This window comes from Mauremys reevesii, linkage group 1 (assembly GCF_016161935.1).
Source record: "Mauremys reevesii isolate NIE-2019 linkage group 1, ASM1616193v1, whole genome shotgun sequence".
Lineage (NCBI taxonomy): Eukaryota > Metazoa > Chordata > Testudines > Geoemydidae > Mauremys > Mauremys reevesii.
The window spans coordinates 286783286-286805141 of record NC_052623.1 but is presented as its reverse complement, the minus strand read 5'-3'; the positions used below and the strand labels follow the sequence as shown (position 1 = coordinate 286805141).

General features: G+C 43.7%; 1 protein-coding gene and 1 long non-coding RNA gene across 7 annotated transcripts in view; one reads left to right on the top strand and one right to left on the bottom strand.

Moving 5' to 3' along the window:
- The window catches only part of TMTC2 (transmembrane O-mannosyltransferase targeting cadherins 2), a 379315-nt gene that overhangs the window by 46494 nt on the left and 310965 nt on the right, over positions 1-21856 (top strand). The gene's annotated exons all lie outside the window — the stretch shown is intronic.
- Positions 8467-17508, bottom strand: LOC120395342. Its single transcript, XR_005592608.1, has 3 exons — positions 17412-17508; positions 10317-10420; positions 8467-8566 (listed from the first exon to the last, which is right to left on the bottom strand). It is a non-coding gene; the product is annotated as an uncharacterized LOC120395342 (long non-coding RNA).

The following is a 21856-nucleotide window of genomic DNA, read 5'->3' as shown; positions in this document are numbered from 1 at the left end:
AGCATCAGGGGTTAGCACAGAGGAGATCCACAAGTCAAAATAAGAAATAAACCTGATAGTGTCTAACTAAACTTTCCATATCCAAATTATTTCTTCTAGGTATGGAAGATACTTTTTCATACCTGGTTCAAACCTTACACAGCATTCCTGCTTATAGCATTCCTGCTTATAGCATTCCTGCTCTATGTCCCTGAAGCCCTAAGAACAACAGACAAAGGGAAAGTCTCCCCCTCCCCATTTTAAAAAGTTCTACCTTCCCATTGGCAGTTTTGGTCAGGTGCCTACTTCTTTTCTTTTACCTGTGGGCTTGTTAACCCTTTACAGGTAAAGCAAGCAGAGAAGAGACCAAGAGGGATTTTACAGCTAACTGGCTGTCTGGGTGTCCATCAAAGGGAGCTACTCCATACCCCCCTTCATGTATCAGCTATTGGTATTAGCAGTGGAATATTAAGCAGTGGTAACTGTGCTTCGGTATGTTGGAATGAGATTGCTTATTTCATTAAAACCTTAATTTGTTTTTTATGGGGAAATACCAGAGGCTGTAGCAATTATACTTGTAAGATTGGGAGAAAAGGTGCTTCGATGAAAACCTTGCAAATGAGATTGTCACTACACATTTAGTCATTCCTTTGTGAATCATCTTGAGTTGAATTTGCATGATTACAGCAGACCCAGAAAACCTTTTACAACAATTATCAAATGATGCCACCATATTATCTGCTGGAGATAATGCGTACATTTATCCCCAAACCTCTCACTGCTGATTCTGCCCTCTTAAATCCACATCCTTTCCCTCCATTACCCTTAAAGGTGACCTACAGTTCCCTAGAGAAAATACTGAGGGACTGCATTCTTGTAATGCACATGTCAAAAGGGCCTCTCATTTAAGCTCAGATCCTGCTACCACTGAAGTCAGTGGGAGTTTTTGCTACAGGTTTAGGGTTCAACTTTGCAAGGCACACAGCACCCACAGCTTCGACTGAAGTCAGTGGGAGCTGCAGGAAGTGCTTAACACATCTCAAGATCAAGCCCTCATTTGGAAGCAGGATTGATCCCTTATACCAGGGATTGGCAACCTTTGGCACACGACCAGCCAGGCATCCAGCACATCCCTCAGCCCGCGCCGCTTCCCGCAGCCCCCATTGGCCTGGGACGGCGAATGGCGGCCCGTGGGAGCCGCAATCGGCCGAACCTGTAGATGCGGCAGGTAAACAAACCGGCCCAGCCCACCAGGGGGCTTACCCTGGCGGGCCATGTGCCAAAGGTTGCCAATCCCTGCCTTATATCTTGCACAGGAAAATGTGAACAACCTGGATAATTGGAAGTCAAAGAGACCTGAATATAGTTCTCTACATCTCACCTGGTACCTCTTAAAATCACAAACCAAAATCCACTCTGACCTATCAGAGTGCCTTCTGAAGGTATTGGTGTGGAAAGCTGAATCTTGAGCTGTATTAACTGAGGGAGTCTCCACCTTGCAATTAATATTGTTAGAGAAAAGTACTCTTGCAGTCGATAGAGAATTTATTGAGACTGGCTCAAGGAAAATTGCTCTAAGAAAATCTGAAATTGCACTGTAGGCCTTTTCTTTGTGAGGGTGGAAGGGTGTTGAGGGAAATCAGTAAAGTTCCATGGCACAATGTAATTTTTCTTTCAGCTTGTGAAAGTGGTTAGCAGCTGCTCATTGCCCTTAGCAGTTTGTTTTTAATTGACAAGGTTTCCATCCCCAGAGCTTTGAGTTGCACAGTGCTGTCTCACTAGGCTAGACTGGATATGTGTAGTTAGTCTTGGAAGGATTAGATTTTTATCAGTGAATGTTGATAAATGTTGATTTCATCATACAAACATAAATGGATAAAAATATTTCCATAGATGATAATAGAAATTTACAGGAAGGCAAAGTAAGAAAAATGCTGCTTGGAGTTTGATTTAAAACTGCAACCAAAGTCTCAGCTATTCCGAGGTAAGTATTAAAGTGTTATGTAAGAGAGACTGTTGTTTCTGAAACATAAATTATTAAAGCAGCTATAGGCCTCAATAATACTTGTATAATAAAGGACTACTGAATTACCATTGTTGAAGAGAAATAAAACACTTGAGTGAAAGAACACACATTTTAAACAAGCTGTATCACCACAACTTGATTTACTTTTGCCTTATTTCACATGTATTTCATAGTCATACACCCTGCATTTTTTTCTTTTTGTAACACATACTGCCGGAGGGGGAAAATGCAGAAAATATGCAAAGACCAGTTTAAAAGGTGGTGGTATTGGACTAGATTGTCTGCTCCATGCATAGATGTAACTTAAGGGTGTACCTTTTTTATTTTTTTTCTTACATATATAGGGCTGTCTTCTGAAGTTTTAATGTGGTTCATAGTTCAAAGCAGCTATTGTACTCAACTGATTTGATGCATAGGATTTGACACCTCTAACAGAATATTGATGAAAGTATCCTAGCAGTATGTTTGCTAAAATGAATTTGATATTTTTTACAACAATTTATGTACAGTTGAAGCGTATTTTTGAAAATAACATTGCTGATAAATTTGTGGTGGCTGAACTAAAAATAAGAGGGACTTTAAAAGGAAATACTACAGAAACTTGCATTTCAAAGAAAACTTTGTTGTATGTATGTTCAAAAATGTTGGTGTTTTAACATGTCAGGGCAACCCAGGATCTACCCCAGCCCTTCCTTGAGGCCCTGCTCCTTCCCCAAAGCCCCATCCCACTCACTCCATCTCTCCCTCTCTCCGTCACTCTCTCTCCCCCACCCTCATTCACTTTGACTGGGCTGGGTTAGGGGTTTGGGAGGAGATGTGGGCTCTGGGCTGGAGCTGAGGGGTTCACAATGTGAGAGGGAGCTCTGGGCTGATCCTGGGGCAGGGGGTTGGGTTGCAGGAGGGGGTGAGGGGTGCAAGCTCTGGGAGGGAGTTGGGGTGCAGGGGGGCCTCTGGGCTGGGACACAGTGTTGGGGTGCAGGAGGGGGTCTGGAGTGCTGGCTCTGGGAGGAGGCTCAGGGCTGGGGCTTGGAGTGTGGCCTCCCGCCGGGCAGCACTTACCTCTGGCGGCTCCCGGTCGGCGGTGTAGCATGGTTGCCGCTAAGGCAGGATCCCTGCCTAACCCGGCCACGTGCCACTCCCCAAAGGGGCCAATGTGCCCCTGTGGGGTGGGAGGTGGGCGGCATGTGACTCTGCACATTGTCCCTCTCTTCAAGCACCGCCCCTGCAGCTCATATTGGCCACAGCTCCCCATTCCCGGCCACTGGGAGCTGCAGGGGCGGTGCTTACAGGCAGGAGCAGCACACAGAGGGAGACCCCTGCCCTCCTGCCCCCAGGGCTGGGATGGCCGCTTCCGGGAGCGTCATGGGGTCGTGGCAGGCAGGGAGCCTGTCTTAGTGGCCGCCCCACTGAGCTGTCGGAATTCATGATCGACTGGGAGATCCTCTAGGATCAACTAGATGATCGCGGTCAACCGGTTGGTGATCACTGTGTTAACCTATGTTCCTACATGCAAGTTTTAACCAGTCTTTAATCCTTTGTTTCCCCCTCTACTCTCTGTGGGTAAAATGCCACAGTGTGGGTAAAAGGCCAATCCCATGCTACTTTAAAAACCTAAGCGGGAGTGGGTTTTGCATTGTTTAACTTCAGAAACTACTCGTTATCCCTTTCTAAGAAAATGTGCCTCTGTACTCCCCAAGGAGGCAAAAATGTGGATAAGAGAGCATGTGTACTGGCTGAAGACTCCAGTCTTCCCTCAGCACATTGCCCTAGGATGTGGGCTGCTATGGGTACAGGAGAGGTGGGGGAAGGAAAATTAAATTCTGTTGTAAAAGTAAAGGATGGTTGTGATATTACCTGAGGAAAATGTTTGAATGATGTTAACAAATTAGGGCTTGTCAAGCGATTAAAAAAATTAATCGCAATTAATTGCATGATTAATTGCACTGTTAATAATAGAATACCATTTATTTAAACATTTTTGGATGATTTCCACATTTTCAGATATATTGATTTCAGTTACCAACAGAATACAAAGCGTACAGTGCTCACTTTATATTTATTTTTATTACAATTATTTGCACTTAAAACAATCAAAATCAATAGCATTTTTCAATTCTACTAATACAAATATTGTAGTGCAGTCTCTTTATCATGAAAGTTGAACTTACAAATGCAGAATTATGTACCAACAAAAACCTGCACGAAAAAAATGTAAACATTTTAGAGCCTGCAGGTCTACTCAGTCCTACTTCTTGTTCAGCCAATCTCCCAGACAAACAAGTGTGTTTACATTTACAAGAGATAATGCTGCTTGCTTCTTATTTACAGTGTCACCAGAAAGTGAGAACAGGCATTTGCATAGCACTATTGTAGTCAGCACTGCAAGGTATTTACGTGCCAGATATGCTAAACATTTGTATGCCCCTTCATGCTTCAACCACCATTCCAGGGGACATGCATCCATGCTGATGACAGGTTCTGCTTGATAATGATCCAAGGTAGTGTGGACCGACTCATGTTAATTTTCATTATCTGAGTTAGATGCCACCAGTCAGATTGGCTGAACAAGAAGTAGGACTGAGTGGACTTGTAGGCTCTGAAGTTTTACATTGTTTTGTTTTTGAGTGCAGTTATGTGACAAAAAAGTCTACATTTGTAAGTTGCACTTTTAAAACAGAGATTGCACTACAGTACTTGTATGAGGTGAATTGAAAAATACTATTATCATTTTTACAGTGCAAATATTTGTAATAAAAATAATATACACTTTGATTTAAATTACAACACAGAATGCAATTTATATGAAAATGTAGAAAAATATCCAAAATATTTAATACATTTCAATTGCTATTCTATTGTTTTAACAGTGCGATTAAAACTGTGATTAATCACGATTAATTTTTTTTGAGTAAATCGCATGACTTAACTACAATTAATTGACAGCCTTATAACAAATGAATAGAAGTGTAGCCAGGATGGAGGGAGGGGCTAAGTTCTCACCTGAGTTCTTATGTAGCGTCTTGGATGGGACTGTACTCAGGGTGGCTATTCCCTCCCGCAACTGCGGCTATACTATATTTTTAGCACACCAGCTCAGTCAGAGCTAGTGCAGGTATGTCTCCTTAAGCTGAAACTGACATCTCCAGCTTGAAGTGTAGATATACCCGCTGTTTGTGTTGCTCCCTCTTGAAGTTTTGTTTCCACTGTGAAATTTGTTTGGCTGTATAATGTATTAATAGCCAAGACTGGGATCCCAATATGTAATTAATATGTAAATTGCATAACCTTGATAGCGATTTAGAACTAATATAAAAAACTGTATAGCTGGATCTCAGTTTGATTTTCAGTCTTTTCCAATGTGGTGGCTAGTGTGAATGTTACCTGTGCTGGATGGAAAATCAGATCTGCACAACTGTTGGTGACTGTGTCTCTACCTTCTGGGCCGCAGGGGTGAAATTGGGCATCCTAACTTAGGATCAGAAAGTCAAGCTTGCTTCTTTTTGTATGCATTGTCACCAGTAATAAAGATCATGCAGGACAAATTATGTACTTGGTTACACGTGTGTGAGCCTGTTGCCTTCAGCAAGATTGGTATTTGGGACTTAGAGTCTATTCCTTCTTGTGCATCACTATCTGAGGAATAGACTCAAAACTCTATTGGCTGTGCAGAGGAGTTAAAAAGCAGGAAAATCATTCTTCAGTCCAAGTGAATAGCTAGAACTCTGTATACACACAAGGAACTGATTTGTTGAGTATGAAGCTATCACTTTTTGCATAGTGGCATTTTTGCACTTCAGAATGAATAGACTTGGGAAGCCCTTCATCTTAATTAAATCTTTCTTTCCCACAGTGAAAGAGGTAGTTCCGACCATCCTATTGAGATCTTGTTTAATATTTGATAATGGAGGAATTCTATTTAGAGCATGTAATTAAGAAGATTTGTGGATAAACAAATTCCAAGACATTTCTGTGCGTTTTCTTCCACTTAAATCTCCAATTGTTTCTGCTATTTTGAATATTTTCAGCACATTATAACTGAGGTTTTACCTTTTATCAGCACGTACCTGAAACCCAGACCACTTTCTCAATTTAATACATACTGTTCAGCATTAGGAAGCAACTTTTAAAAATGTACTATGTAATAGACTATCAACTTTATAAATTAGCTTCCAATTGACCGATGGGTGTACCTCTAATCCTACTGTCAATATGGATGAGATGAGTATACTAGTGAAACACATAAAAGGATGAGGGCATTCCTGCAGAGACTGTGTTCCCAGTTTAGTTAGTCAAAGGCAATATTAGTTACCACTTATAACTTAGTATTCTTGACATACAGTAGCAGTGTTCTCCATTATATATGCTTCCAGTTCCAACAACTTCAGCAAAATGGTTAATTGATGTGTCTGGACTCACAAAACTTTATCCTGTTTGAATTGTGTGTGTGTCTGATAAACACACTTTCTGCGACTTTTCCACTTAGCATAACAAACTATGAGTGTTCCCAAATAATGTATTATTGAATTGAAATTGCATCTGTAATATGCCAATGGACAATCTGTATAGTTTAACATGGAGAGCTAAAAAAACGTTCTTCTGGTATCTGGAAAAACTCTGTCTCTTGAAATGAGACCTTGACATTTGAGAATTTTAATAACTTTTAAGGGTCTTTCACTTAGAAGTGCATGAATCAATCTTAATAATCATGCAGATTTCATCAGGAAAAGATATTACTCTTCTTGGATACTGAAAGCTATTCACAGTCCTTGAGCAATGAGATGTAATCACTCTGCCCTAAAAAACACTGGGGTGGGGGCTGCCTCGATTATCATGAGGTTTAACAATAGATACCAGCTAAGGAAAATAATGGTTCCCCAATTGCTTCTAAGTACTCTCAAGGAAACTAACTAGAATGTGTTTTGGTTAATAATTTAACTTTAATGCATTTCCTGAAACCAGTCTTAGAATTGTTGAACTCCTGTACTCAGGGGATAAGCATTTGTGACCTAAAGGAGTGTGTGTGAAAGGTGGGGTGGGAGCAGATGAAACTAGCAGATAAAAAAGAGCTTCAGGACCACAGGAATACCCTGTCCCACAGGGTAGATCATAGGAAATGTTCCTCCCCTCTGTTGACTACACAAGAGAAGCTAGGTTCAGAGAGAAGCAGCTATCCTGTGAGAGGGCAATGATGTGTGCCTAAGAGTGGTAGTATGCACTGTAACCGAGTCAATTGTGCCCTTCCAGAATAAGACTGGAACCAGGGAAAGAAGTAATTGAAAGTACCCCTGTGTGCTTCCCTCACAGATATTCTGGTGCAGGGGATGGTTGCCTCCCATAGAAGAGGCAGCAGGTGTAGTCCACAAACACTTTGCCTCCCTCAAGAGCCATGCATATCTTGAGGAATCCATTAGAAACTAGTGCCTAGCTGCCTCTGAAACTCTGAACTGTATGTTGGGTAATTGTGGCATGAGGTGTGGGGGTAGGAGTGGCAAAATCATCCTAAAAGTGAGGCGGGGGGTAATGGCCCCCTAACTTCCCTCCATTCTGGCGCCCCTGGTGTGAGGGTAGAAATGATTTTTAGTTTTGATTTTAAAGCTGCTGATAGCTTTTCAGGAGAGCTTGCTAAGTACTGGGGAGGGTAACAATTATCATCCCACGAGGTCCATCACTCTCCACATGTGAATTCTTGATTCTTGATTCTAAGGAATCACCTTAGAAGTATGGAGGAGGTGGGTAAGGAAGGAGAGAGACCATGCCATAGAAGCTCCTAACTCCTTTTATTAATGGGGAATCAGCTCTCTTCTTCCCTCCCATGTCTATGTATATCTCGCAGAATCTCTTCATAGCTATCTTGACAGGAATTCTAATGTTCAGTATTGTTTTAATTTGATTTCTCTGCTCTAACATCAAACTTGTATTTTAGTTGATCTAATTTGAATTGGATCAGTGTCTTGTATTTGAAGAAAATATGGCTTGGTATTTTTGAGTCTGGCTTTCTTTGCAAAACCTTTAATATCAAAGTTAACTGCTTGCTGAGCTTTGCATTGATAAGCAATCCAAATTCTTGTCATTGTATTGTATTGCATTGCTGCCATATTACACAAAAGTGTCTGAAAATGTCTAGCTGGGAATTGGCTAGAATGTTCCAATGTCTTGGTAATCCTCTTCTTCTTTTTAAGGGAAATTGTGCTTATTAAGTATAATAACATTGTCAGTAAGCATAAATAACATGCTGTCAGGAAATAACTTAAGAAAAGTGTATAGTAGGCCATGTTCAAATTGTAGAGGAAAGGAAATTCTTGGCGAGAAATTTAGGAATGTTTCCATTTATGACTTTCTGTAAACATTTTTTTAAAGGCAAAATAATTCATACACTTATTTGCTTCTCAAGTTATTAAATATCTTAGTCCTTTTTTGTAAATTATCAGATTTTATTTTTGTTGACTTTAAACCCAATAAATGTGGGATCTGGCAAAGACCTTGTCTGTTTTGGATACATTACTTTGGGTTACTTTGGTTACTGTGTGTACTCCACATGGCTTGAGGCACAGTCAGGAGTTCCTATCAGACAAACCAACAAATGAGGAGATAAGGCTATGCTTAACAAATATGTAAAGTAAATGACTGTGGACTCATTTATCTGACTGCTCTTGTACATGTGCATTAAAGTACATAATGAATAGCTGCACCATGGGTTCATGTAAGGTTTAACATTCTTAAGTTATTTTTTTCATCAAAAGAATGAATAACTTTTATGTGTATAAATCAAAAGATTAGTTTGTGCGTGTAGCATAGAAGTAAAATGCCTGAATCCCCTTATGGCTAGTCCACAGATAATAGCCTACTATTTCTGGCAGATAATGGAATTAATCTTTTAGTGGTAGAGATGTGTGCTTTTTTGCTTAAAAACCCCCAACCCTTATGTATGACCTGTGGTGTAGGGGTCATTACATTAGTACACGCATGTGGGGGCTCTATATGGGTAGAACGCACTGCATCCCTGACAATGACTGCCAATATGTTGATTACAATTACTTTGACTGCATCAGGCAAAAGGGAGACAATGTAACTGATTGCTTTATCAGTCATGCTTGAAATCCGGACGTACCTGGAAAAGCCTGAGTCCACTAAGGTAGAAATTAGGTGTGTAGGTAAGGGAAAACATCTGGAAGATGTGGAAGGATTGTTTTCCATTTGTTATTTGAGTTATCATTTTCAGGATCTGGTTAGATTCCCAGCCACTCTTTGATTAGCAAACAGAGATAGCTAGGATGGCTTCCTCCCAGCCTCATCAATTCTTGGCAGGGGGCTATTGACAAGATGTTTCAGATGTTGACCTCACAACGGGGATCCATCTAGATTAGACTACTGCAGTGTGATTTTTTTTTTAATAGGGCTGCATGTTAGATCCATTTGGAGACTGAAGCTGGCACAAATGCAGTGACCCGCTTGCTATATGGTGTTTCCCACCATTGCTCTGGGATCTGCACTGCTATATCTGGGTTTGAATATGGAGCTTAAGGGGTGTGTGTGATAAAGCCCTAAATAGTGTGGGACCTGCCAACCTGAGAGACCGCCAGAGTCTCTATGTGCTGCAGCTGTGATCAAAGGAAGTGCTCAAACTGAAGTTCCATCTGTTTGAAAGAAGAGGGGGCTACTATCAGAGCTTTTGATGAGAGCCCCATGACTTTGGAATTTACATGGTCTTCCTTCCTCCTTCCCTGGGCTGGACTAATCTGAATCTTTAAACTTTTGGGGCCTTTCTGCAAAGGCCATGCATTCTCTTTGGGTAGGGAGGGATGTGTCTCTCTTGCTCTCTTTAAACTTGGTTTTCATCCATGGTCAGTGGGCATTTCACTTGCATTTTGTTTTTAAACGAAACCATTTAAAAACAGAGAAAATTGGTTTCAAATAAAACATGCATACCATCTCTCTATTCCCCTCTCATCCAGTCCTTGTGCCCTGAATGTCATGATACCACAAGGACATGGGGCATTATAAATATCCAAATAAGACATTTAGCTCTCTGCACAGCGCTGCCAGTCCTTGATTTCGCAGCACCATCTGCCTCTTTTTCAGAACAGTAAATGAACAAAATCAGGAATGAGGGGTCTCATGCCATCTTAATATGACTTTCATGTGAGCGAGCACTACAGCTGCTGCAGGGAAGGTATAGAATCACATCCTAGAACCTCAATATTGAGAAGAGAGGCCACGATATGAAGAAGTCTAACTGACTAATCAATATTGGCAGGCTTTCTACTGAGCTGGTTGGCTTCAGAGTCTAGTGACTAATAGTGTTCTTCCTGACCTTGAACAGGATGGTAGACATCTGTTTTCTTTCTAGACAGTGATTTCATTTTGATTTTTGTCTTCATTGTAGTGAACCAGGAGAAGTATGATAAACAGGAAAACCTGTTGGGGAAACATGCATAATATATTTGACTTTCAAAAAACATTTCCTTTAGCGTTTTTCTTCTCTGTGCAGTAATTGTGCACATACAAATAAAAAATACCATGTTCTTCCGTCCAAAAGATGTAGTTTAGAAAATAGTAAGCTTCTTTTATTTAAAAGGGTATGCTTAACATTTCAGTAACATCAAAGTTTTTAGGTTCTGATTGGTAAGATATTTCATCAGAAAATCCAGCAATTCAGATTAAATATATTCATTTCTTTGGGCAATGGGTACTGTTTTTTTGCAAGCTTGACCATATTGGGAACTCAGCTAACATAGCTCTGTAGCACAGTTTTAAAAAGAGATTCCCATGGTGGTTTTACCTTTGTGCAAATTGTAACTAACTAGGAGGTAGACTCTTTGTACAGAGCTTTGTATAAAGCTTGTACAGAGCTGAGCAAGCTCTCAGCGCTTAATATGCCGATGAGCTGGTAAAGAAAAAGGAAACGAGATAAAAAGGCCTTATGTAATTTGAGCTCCTTTGGAAAGGTAGGATTAAAGCAAGGTGCCACATGGAGAATAAAGCAGATTTAAACTATTAAAGTTGTGGCTTTTGGGGGGGGGGGGGAGCAGAGGGGACTGAACTAAATTGAGCATGCCCAAGTTTTAGAGGTTTATTCAAAACTTATACACATTTACCTAAAAGTTGTCACACACACATTTATAAGCTGCATATATCTTCTCTTCTAGATCCTTTCTGATTTGGTGAAGCCACAAACTAATGAACTTGAAGAGGTTGTCAGTTTAACTTTTTTTTTCCCTTTGGTGCTTTTAGTGGCAGTGTAGAGCACGATGCTGCATTCACATAAAACCACGTAGTGTGAAATAGGAAGCAATGAGTTTTGCTAGGTTCCAAATTCAGACTGCGTGTCGAATTCAAGGCATTGAGCTGATAGTGGTCTAGCTTCTCACAATTTGAGCTAGACATCTTATTGTGTTCTCCCCTCCATGCCCATTTAGCTGAAATTTGTTATCAGTGTAGGTCACCCTTATGAAGACAAGGCCCCCACGCAAACATTGCAGTGGTAATTCTCCACTGGTGTAGCTCCACACGTGGTAGAAATTGGGCAGAAGCTGTATTATAGACAGGACTTGGGCATTTTGATCACTAAGTTGTCTAACTCTAATTTCTATGCTTTGTTGCTCCATTGCACTTGGGAAAGCACTACAAGGCTTTGTAGTAGAAGGCTCTATCAGGGAAGATATGCCTACCATCTGAACCTGTGTATGCAGTGCGAGAGAGTGGGTGAAATAAGGAAAGGGGCTATAAAACGGAAGCAACTGTCTCTCTCAATTAAAATTGTGAGAAGGAAAATTGTGAGTTCAGGTTGGGCCACCTGTAGTTACATTGGGTTGGCAACCTGTGGCACGTGTGCCAAAGGTGGCACACGGGCTGATTTTTAGTGGTAGGCTGCTGACAGCTGGGGTCCTGGCTGCTGGCTCCGCTCAGCCTGCTGTTGGCCTGGATAGATGGAACCTGGGCTGGCAGCAGGCTGAGCGGGGCTGGTGGGTGGGACCCTGGCTGGCAGGGGCCGGCGGATGGAACCCCAGACCGGCAGCGGGATGAGCTGCTCAGCACGCTGCTGGTCTGGTGTCCTGGCTGCTGGCCCTTGCCAGCCAGGGTCCCGGCCGCCAGCCCTGCTCAGCCCGCTGCTGACCTGGATGGACGGAACCCAGGGTGGCAGCGGGCCGAGTGGGGCCAGGACCCCAGACCGGCAGCAGGATGAGCCACTCAGCATGCTGCTGGTCTGGTGTCCTGGCCACCGGCTCCTTGCCAGCCAGGGTCCCGGTTGCTGGCCCTGCTCAGCCCACTGCCGGCCTGGATGGACGGAACCTGGCCAGCAGTGGGCTGAGTGGGGCCGGCGGCCGGGACCCTGGCTGGCAGGGGCCAGCGGTTGGAACCTCAGACTGGCAGCGGGCTGAGCCACTCAGCCCACTGCCGGTCTGGGTTCCATCTGCTGCCCGCGCTGCCCGTCTGGCATGTGAAACCTTTTACTGGCATGCGAAACCTTAAATTAATGAAGACTTGGCACACCACTTCTCAAAGGTTGCTGACCCCTGAGTTACATTAATGCCTGCTTAGTGCAATCTCTTAGAAAACTGTGATTCCACTCTGATCACTCCTGGTTCTGAGTTAACAGCAGTTTTTAGCCCTCAGCTACTTTCCATAATTAATTCCTAGCTCCGCTTCCTTTCTCTTTCCAGGAGCAGTCACCATTGCAGCAATGTCCTCTAATGTATTAGCAAACAGTTAAGGTCCTGAGACGTAGGACAACATATACCAATGGAATATCAACAGCTGTTTGTGTCTGAAACCCAAAGGAAATTAGAATTTGTGGATGTAAATCAGGGTTTCTCAAACAGGGGTCACCACTTGTGTAGGGAAAGCCCCTGGCGGGCCGGGCCGGTGTGTTTACCTGCCCCTTCCACAGGTCTGGCCGATCACGGCTCCCACTGGCCATGGATCGCTGCTCCGGGTCAATGGGAGCTGCTCTGGGCCAATGGGAGCAGCGAGCCGTGGCCAGTGGGAGCCGTGATTGGCCAGACCTGCGGACAGGGCAGGTAAACACACCGGCCCGGCCTGCCAGGGGCTTTCCCTACACAAGCGGCAACTCCTGTTTGAGAAACCCTGATGTAAATGAACCCACAATACTATGGGTTTAGCTACTGGGTATTTTGTTGTTGGGGCCTGAACATTAAAACCTTTACTCATATGGCTTCAGTGGAATTCCTCACATGGAGAATCAGGTGCTTAGGCAGGAGGTACAAGGCTAGGGTTGCCAACTGTCTAATCACACAAACACAAACACCCTTGCCCCACCCCCCTGCCCTGCCCCTTCTCAGAGGCCCTGCCCTGCTCACTCCATCCCCCTTCCCTCCATCGCTCGCTGTCCCCCACCCTCACTTTCACCGGGTGGGGGGGTTGGTGTGGGAAGGGGCTCTGGGGTGAGGCTGGGGCAGGGGGTTGGGGTGCAGGAGGGGGTGCGAGGTGCAAGCTCTGGGAGAGAGTTTGGGTGCAGGGGGAGGGCTTAGGGCTGGGATGGGGTAGGGGTGCAGGAGCAGATGCGGGGTGCTGGCTCTGGGAGAGAGTTTGGATGTGGGAGAGGTCTCTGGGCTGGGATAGGGGGTTGGGGTGCAGAAGAAGGTGTAGGGTGCAGGCTGCAGTCGGGAGGCGCTTACCTGGGGTGGCTCTCCGTTGGTGGTAAAGTGGGGCTAAGGCAGGCTCCCTGCCTGCTCTGGCCCCGCACAGTTCTCAGAAGCAGCCGGCATGTCCCTGCAGCCCCTGGGTGGGGAAGGAGGCTACGCGCGCGCTGCTTGCTGCCTTAAGTGCCACCCCGCAGCTCCCATTGGCCGCAGTTTCCGGCCAATAGGAGCAGCGGAGTCAGCGCTCGGGGCGGTGGTAGTGTGCAAACCCCCATATCCAGGGGCCTAAGGGACATGCTAGCCGATTCTGGGAGTGGCACAGAGCCAGGACATGTAGGGAGCCTGCCTTAGTCCCAGTGTGCTGCCAGACTTTTATCAGCCTAAAATCTCATGGTTTGGCTACAGTAGCCTCTGGGAGATAAGGCCTGATTCTGGGAGACTCCCGGTGAAACCGGGAGGGTTGGCAACCCTAAGACCAAGTGACTAATGTACACTAAAATGTATCTGTACTACTGACTCTCACACCTAAACCACTCACTTCTCCCTCCTCCTCCTTCCTGGGCAGCAATCCTACTCTCCCCACCTCTCACCTTCCATTTCAGCCATTCGTGTCTCCTACCTTATCACACTTGCGTACTGCCCTGTCTCCCTCTCTCATGTCTGCACAGTCCCGGCACATATCTCACTATCTCCATCTCCAACTAAAAAATGATTACTTGGAACTACTAAGTTATATTCATAGGAATAATATTTATAATTACCCTGTGGAACCACATGACACTATTCCTGTAGCTCAGTGGTTTGAGCATTGGCCTGCTAAACACAGGGTTGTGAATTCAATCCTTAAGGGGACCATTTGGGGATTGGTCCTGCTTTGAGCAGGGGGTTGGACTAGATGATCTCTTGAGGTCCCTTCCAACCCTAATAATCTATGATTTGTCCATCTTCCCTTTATTGATAAACTCATTTGTTGTGTCTCTTCCCAAATCACTTTGTAAGTGCATTGGGGCAAGGACCATACATTGCTGTGCTTGTACAGCACCTGACGCAGTTGGGCCCTGGTATTGAGTTGGGGGTTTTAGCTTCTGGTGCCGTGCAAATAAGCTATGAATGAATGGTGGTTAACTGTAAACCATTTTTTAACTTAATCATACTATTATTCAAATGATCATTAACAACTCTGAAAGGACCTAGGATGTTGAGGATTGTAAGACATGAATCGCCTGACCATTTTTCAAAGGCTCTAACTGCTTGCAGCTCCTGCTGATTTCTGTGGGATTCCTGTGTGCTTGGTAATTCTAGAAAATCAGGCCACTGGTCTTTTAACTTGAAAGTATCAGTGTTCCTCTTTCCTCCACTCTCTGTTGAATCTTTGAATTGTGCTTGGGTTGAAGCTGCTCTCTCAAGAAAAAAACTGTTATTTTTTAAAAACAAACAAATGAATTCTCTTCTAAACTGATTAAGTTAAAACACTGCTTTGAGCAGAAAAGTGTTCTGTTAAAATAAATATTAAAATAAAACTTACTGTTCTTTTAAATGTTCATAGCACAGTATCAAAGAATTTGACATGTATTGAAAACCAATCATATAGAAGTTGTGTGAAGAAAGGCCTTGATATAAAGGAAAACTCCATATACTAACAGTAATAGTCAAAAACATAATCCTAAACTTTATCTTGAGGAGAATTACACCTGATAGGTAACCACTGAGCACTATATGGAGCAGAAGTATGCCACCTTTAGAATAGGTAATAAATCCGGGTGGGATAATGCCTGAAGACACACCGGAGTTACAATAGCCAGCCAAAAGTATGTGGGGGATACACTGTCAGAACAACTCCAGCATCCCAAACTGACTGATTCATGATGAAATCCAGCAAACAATGGTGCTTAAAATTTGGCATTCAGTGTTGCTTTTTATTTCTTTTCTTAAGTTGCCCTTTATCATTTTATACTGTTTTGTGTTTAAATGTGACTCTTGGGGAGTATGGGAAGTAGGATGTAGGGAAGAGACTATGTCCTGAGGTTTATTCCTTTGCACTGGCATGTTTGTGCCTATTTAGACTGTTTGTCATTAACCTTTCTGTCCCACGAAGTGGAATTTCTGATGTTAAGATATATTTTTATCATGGCAAGTCAGTCAATCCCACTAAGATTAACAATGCTGATACAGTTTAAAAGCATTATTTTAACTACAGTGGGGCTTGTAGAGCAAGATTTCTTTGCTCCATGCTGCAGATCGAATCCAGCACTAATTCCCAGTTAAGTCAGGGGATAACAGCCCTTCTACCTTTCTCCTCCATCTCTTCCCTCCAACTAAAGAATGCAGGTGTGAATAAAAGCCTATAGCTTACATAAAAGAAAACTCTCAATGGGCACGTGTCCTTAGTAGTCATGGGATTTAAAGTGGTTGTCTTCTGAGGTAGAAAACTCTCCATCAAATCCATCATTACTGCTTCAAATACTCATATGCCCAAGGTGGTGGTAATGATTTAATTAGGAGCCTGTCAATCAACTGATGCCTTTAAGAACCTCACATAGTTAAAATGTAAAAATAGATCAGTATGGGCTTCCTGAAATAAAAACATCTAAAATAGCTAGACCTAAGAGGAGGAGCAGGAGAGCCAGACAGCAGAGCCAAAGGGAGTGGCTGCATTGCCATGTCTCAGGATATGGTTTTAACACCACTTCCCAGCCCAGTCCCATTTTTATGGAATAGATGGTGAGACTTTAACTATGGCCCTGATCCATGGATATATATATATATATATCCCACATCACAAAAATAGCACATGGAGAAAAGAATTTCCCACCCAAACTATGCTAAAAATTATCTGTGACATGGAGCTATGTCACAGTTGGGTCCCCTGACATCATTTTAGTAATTGTACTGATCCTCTGACTGTGCCCATCTTGCATGCTCCTCTGAGTCTGTATTGATGGAAACTGAGAGCAAGATGGTGGGAAGCTGGAAGCTATTTAACAGGTGTGGGATGCTTTTCACAAATGGCAGTGCAAACTTACCCTCATTAATAAAGATCTCTACTGAGGATGAATTCTCTTGTAGCATTTTAAGAAAAAATAATCAAGACCAATCTTCGGAGGTGTATTTTCAATTCCCCCACCTTATTCCTAAGTGACTCAGTTTATTAACTTGTTTTATAGGGACTTCTATGCAGTTAACATCATACCCTGGTAGATATGACAATGGATATTTTAAATATGAGCTCTCATACTAAAATGACACTAATATGAGAGTAATACTAATAATTAGGCTTTGTGTGAAATACAGTTTTGAAATTGATATGCATCCACATTCAATTAAGGCAGCGCTGCTCTGGAGCTCCATAACTTGATATACAGCTTTTGAACTAGCAGCTACACAGGAGCTTTTAAAAATAGCAGCACTATCATTTCCTTAGAAAAACAAAACAAAATCTCATCCTAACCTACATAAGAAGCAGGAAGCAGATGCTACTGTAGCAGCACATCTCAAGTAAAGGGAAGTTTCAGACTAGTTACACTTTCATATTAGCATCAGTTCAAACTAGGATAAAGAATGCAGCCAGAACTGGATGATTTCTGTACTTCGAAAGGTCACCATTCTACATTTTAGTTTGCAGAGTTGTCAGGTACTTTTAAACACAAGCTGCTTGTCACACTGCTGATGAGATGGCTATACTGGTGGATCTGCTTTCAGTTGTACAGATGTAAAGCAGGAATAACTTTGGCGATGTCTTGGATTTACACTCAGAGCAGACTCTGTTCTACCATTTGCTACTATTTCTAATGTCACAAACTGTTCACCTTTGGAAGAATCCTGTCATTCTGTAACTCCCCAAATGCCATTTTCTGGAAGGAGATCATTGACAGACGCTGAGGAGCTTTTCTTGGAGTACCAGTGCTAAACTTACTAAGTCCAGGTATTATGTCATAGGCAACTGCTGTGTGAGTAAAAAGGGAAGGCAAGTACACTTGTGCCTGTGCATTTTACTAGAACATATCACTGATTTGTTAAACTGAAGCAAATTTTTCAAAGCTAAATAAAGTTGGTCTAAAATAACCAAATCTGAGTAAAAATTATTCTTTCTATAGTTTTCATAGAGTTGAAGGCCAGAAGGGACCATTAGTTCATCTGGTCCAGGGGTGGGCAAACTATGGCCTGTGGGCCGGATCTGGCCCCTCAGGGCTTTCGATCCGGCCTTTGGGATTTCCCCCCATGGTGCCGCGGTCCCCGCGCCGCTCTCAGAAGCAGCTGGCACCACTTCCCTGCTGCCCCCAGATGGGAGGGCAGAAGGCTCCGTGCGTTGCCCTTGCCTTCAGGCACCGCCCCCCCTGCAGCTCCCATTGGCTGGGAACGGGGAACCACGGCCAATGGGAGCTTTGGGGGAGATACCTGGAGGCGCAGCAAAGGCAGCGCATGCGGAGCCCTCCGCCCTTCTCCCAGGGGCCACAGAGCTTCCTGGAGTCACATGGCGTGGGGCCAGGGCAGGTATTGAGGGAGCCTGCCCTGCCCCGGTGCGCACTGCTGCCACCCCAGAGCTGCTCGAGGTAAGCGGCGCCGGGCTGGAGCCCAAACCCTGCCTGCACCCCGCCCCCAACTCCCTGCCCTAAATGCCCTGCCTGCACCTCATACCCCTCCTGCACCCCAACTCCTTGCCCAAGCCCCCTTGTACATCCCACACTCCTTCTGCAACCCACCCCCTGCCCTGAGCTCCCTGCTGCACCCCTGTGAACCCCAACCCCCTGCCCTGAGCCTCCTGCTGCACCCTGCACCTCTCCTGCACCCCAACCTCCTGCCCTGAGCTCCCTCCCGCAGTCTGCACCCCTCCTGCACCCACTTCCCTGAGCCCCCTCATATACCCCGCACCTCTCTCTGCCCCAATCCCTTGCCCTGAGCCCCTTCCTGCACACCTCACCTGCTCCCACACCCCGCACTCCCTCCTGCAACCCAACCCCCTGCCCTGGCCTGCATACAATTTCCCTACCTAGATGTGGTCCTCGGCCCAAAAAGTTTGCCCGCCCCTGATCTAGTCTTATCTCCTGGTTATCACATGCCATTACATTTCACCCACTCACCCCTGTATTGAGCCCAATAACTTGTGTTTGGCTAGGGCTAACTTGTGTTTGGCTACCTTTTACTACTGGATTATTTTTTAAAATGTATTACCAAACATAGTTTTGAATTTGCAAGGTTCCTAGAAAAACTAGGTAAGACATGTTTCCTCCCTCCCAGATGGTGTATAATCTAAGTAACTGACACAGTTGTGGTCAGAGGAGATACATGAGCTGAAGCCCCTTTGATATAAGACAGAGCAAATTGCCCCAGGAAATTGCGACAAGATGTGGCCTCAGAATAAGGGGGAATGGGTTGCTGGGACAGGTTCTGGGTCTGGTAGTGTTTTAAGAGATGGGCCCAGCTCAGCAAGCTCACACTCTGTCTCCTGTTCTTCCTCAAGAGTGCATAGGTAACTAAGGCCATGTGCCGAGACTCAGTCTGGTTCTTTCTTCCACTGCCTTCCCTTCACTTTCCTGTACAGAGGTTCCAGCAGCTCTCCTGGGTGTGCCCAGTGTGAAAAATATTTTTATAATGGAAAGTGTTAGGCATCCTAAATATAGGGTTACCTGCCAGTTCCCTCTCCAATAGATAAAACACAGGGAGTCAGCAAAGAAGGTAAGAGCATGGGATTGATTGAATGTAAACACAAAAGTGTGATATTTTAATCTCTTCCTTAATTCTCAGTTGTTGACACTTTCTCCCTATTGGCCATAATTGTCTTTGGTTAGTGAGTGTGAGAACTCCTCCCTTGTACCTTCTGGCCACATGGAAGTTGTTGTATCTGCTTTGTTTCCATTGTGGTGATGACATGCAAGTGGCTGGATTTCTCATCCATCTGCTGCTTAAAGTAAAATTTTGTAGTTAAGTTCTGTAGCCAGCAGCAAGACCACTAGGTTGTATTCAAGAATTCAAATCACCTGGCAGACCTGATCAAATGCTGATTATATTGCCTAATAAGTACAGTGGGTTTCTCCATTTAAGAAGGCTGGAATTAGCATTTTAGTATCTTTTGCACGAGCAAGAATGAAAACTCCTTTACTACATTTCCAGGAAATGTTTAGAGCAGAGGCATCAATAGGCAAGACTTCAGTCTACATATTAGGATTGTGAATTTAGCACGACAATTAATAAAGTGACCACAGTCTACATAAAATGATTAAATTCACTGTGTATATCTGTAGTTTACCTATTGCCAAAGTGTATACCCCACCATAGTTTGTGGTCAGCAGAATGGTGTCAGAATCACAACACACTTGTATGTGGTATGGTAGCCCCTAAAAATGTAACTGCTCTCAGTTTCGTTAGTACCCTATCCACTTGCCTTAATCCAGCCCATTTCTAAACTCTAAAGGAGCAACTACTTAAAAATCACACTTCTGTTACAGGAATAAAAATTATAATAGTAATAATTATTATTACTGTAGTGCCCAGGAGCCCTAGTTATGAACCAGGACCCCAGTGTGCTGTGTGCTTTACAAATACACAATTATAATACGTAACATTTCTAATTTTTGTAACAGAAAAGAAAAATATTTGTTTTCCCCAATTTATTCTGTGATTTTTGACACCACTTTGTGCATAGTCAATTACTCTATTTCTTCTTATAGTCAGTCAGTTTCCCTTGTTTGTTTGTGTGTGTTGGCAGAATATTTTTTTTTAATGTGAAAATGTGATTATAAAACCACACAAATTGCCAGAGGAAATCAAAGGCAGGTGTATTAGCTGGAATAACTGCTAACTCCATTTTAAAAAACCCCACAACCTGGGTTTCAAGTTCAGTGTCCCTTTAAAACACAAAGGGAATCTTTCAGCAATGAGATTTAGTATTGCTGTATAAACCGTGACTGCAGTGGGGTTTTTTGTCTTGCTTTTACTACGTTTCTCTGTGATTGCTGACTAGTCTTCACTTTTAATCACACAGGGAAAAGGGCACATCAACACTCCACAATAGAAAGGCGGAAAAATAAGATTGAAAAAATCATATTGAAGACCAAAGCCATCTACAAAGGATGTGTCTTCCCATATTTGTTTGGCCACATAATACTACCTAATTCTTTGTAGCGCCTTTTATTACAAAAGTTCTCAAAATGCTTTGTCACTTAATACAGAATGTTGAAAACTCGAAGTCAATGTCACTTCTCGTTTCCTCTGCTTTTGCTGAGAGCTTGCTGAAATCATTATAATTTTTAGGCCAGGCTTGGAAGATCTATTTTTAGTATGTTTTTTTGCCACAAGCAAGTCTGTTGTGGAGCACAGTAATCCATTGCTGACGTTTTTTGTCTAATGCAAAATTATTTCAAAATATTGAGTAAAGATGAAAAACTCTGTATTTTTCAAAGCACAAAGGAGAATATTTGCATGTCCTGGTGTATCCCAACCTTGCTTCCAGATTATCCAAAATATAAAATGGATGGAAAATGACAACCTTATGTCAATTCACTCATTGGTTGAAGCCGTTTATTTCCTGTTATTCAGTGTTCCCTCTAATTTTTTACATCCATATGTGGAAATAATTTTGTTATGTGCACCAATATGGAGGTGATGTGTGGTCGGAGTGTGGCTGTGGGGTTCAGAGTGTAGGAGGGAGGGAGCTCAGGCTGGGTCAGAGGGCTGGGGTTCAGGGGGTGAGGGCTCTGGTTGAGGGTGCGGGCTCTGGGGTGGGGCTGGGGATGAGGGGCTTGGGGTGCGGGATGGGGCTCAGGACCAGAGGGTTGGAGTGTGGGAGGGCGAGGGCTCTGGCTGGGGATGTGTGCTCTGGGGTAGGGCCGTAGATGAGGGGTTTAGGGTGCAGGCTGCCCCAGCGCTGCGGCAGGGAGAGAGGACTCCCCCCAGCCCTCTCTCACCACAGGAGCCCAGGGACCAGGGGAAAGGTGCCTCTCTCCCGGCTGTGGCAGCTCCCAGGCTGGGGGTGGGGGAGAGGTGCCTCTCCCCATCTGCGCGGCCCTTGATAGCCTGTGGCCACGCAGCTTAGGCTGTAACTGCTTGTCATCCAAAGGACTCTTGACATGACGATCTAGATGGGTTACTCTTTTATTATTATTATTGGTGGTGGTGGTGGTTGTTGTATCCAACCCATCATTAGCCTCAAGAACTTCACTAGATCTTACTGATCACATTTTAGACAGTGACTTGCATAATGGTCATAGAATGCAACTGGTTATTCACTGGAAATGGGTGCCTGGGCTCCAGAAAA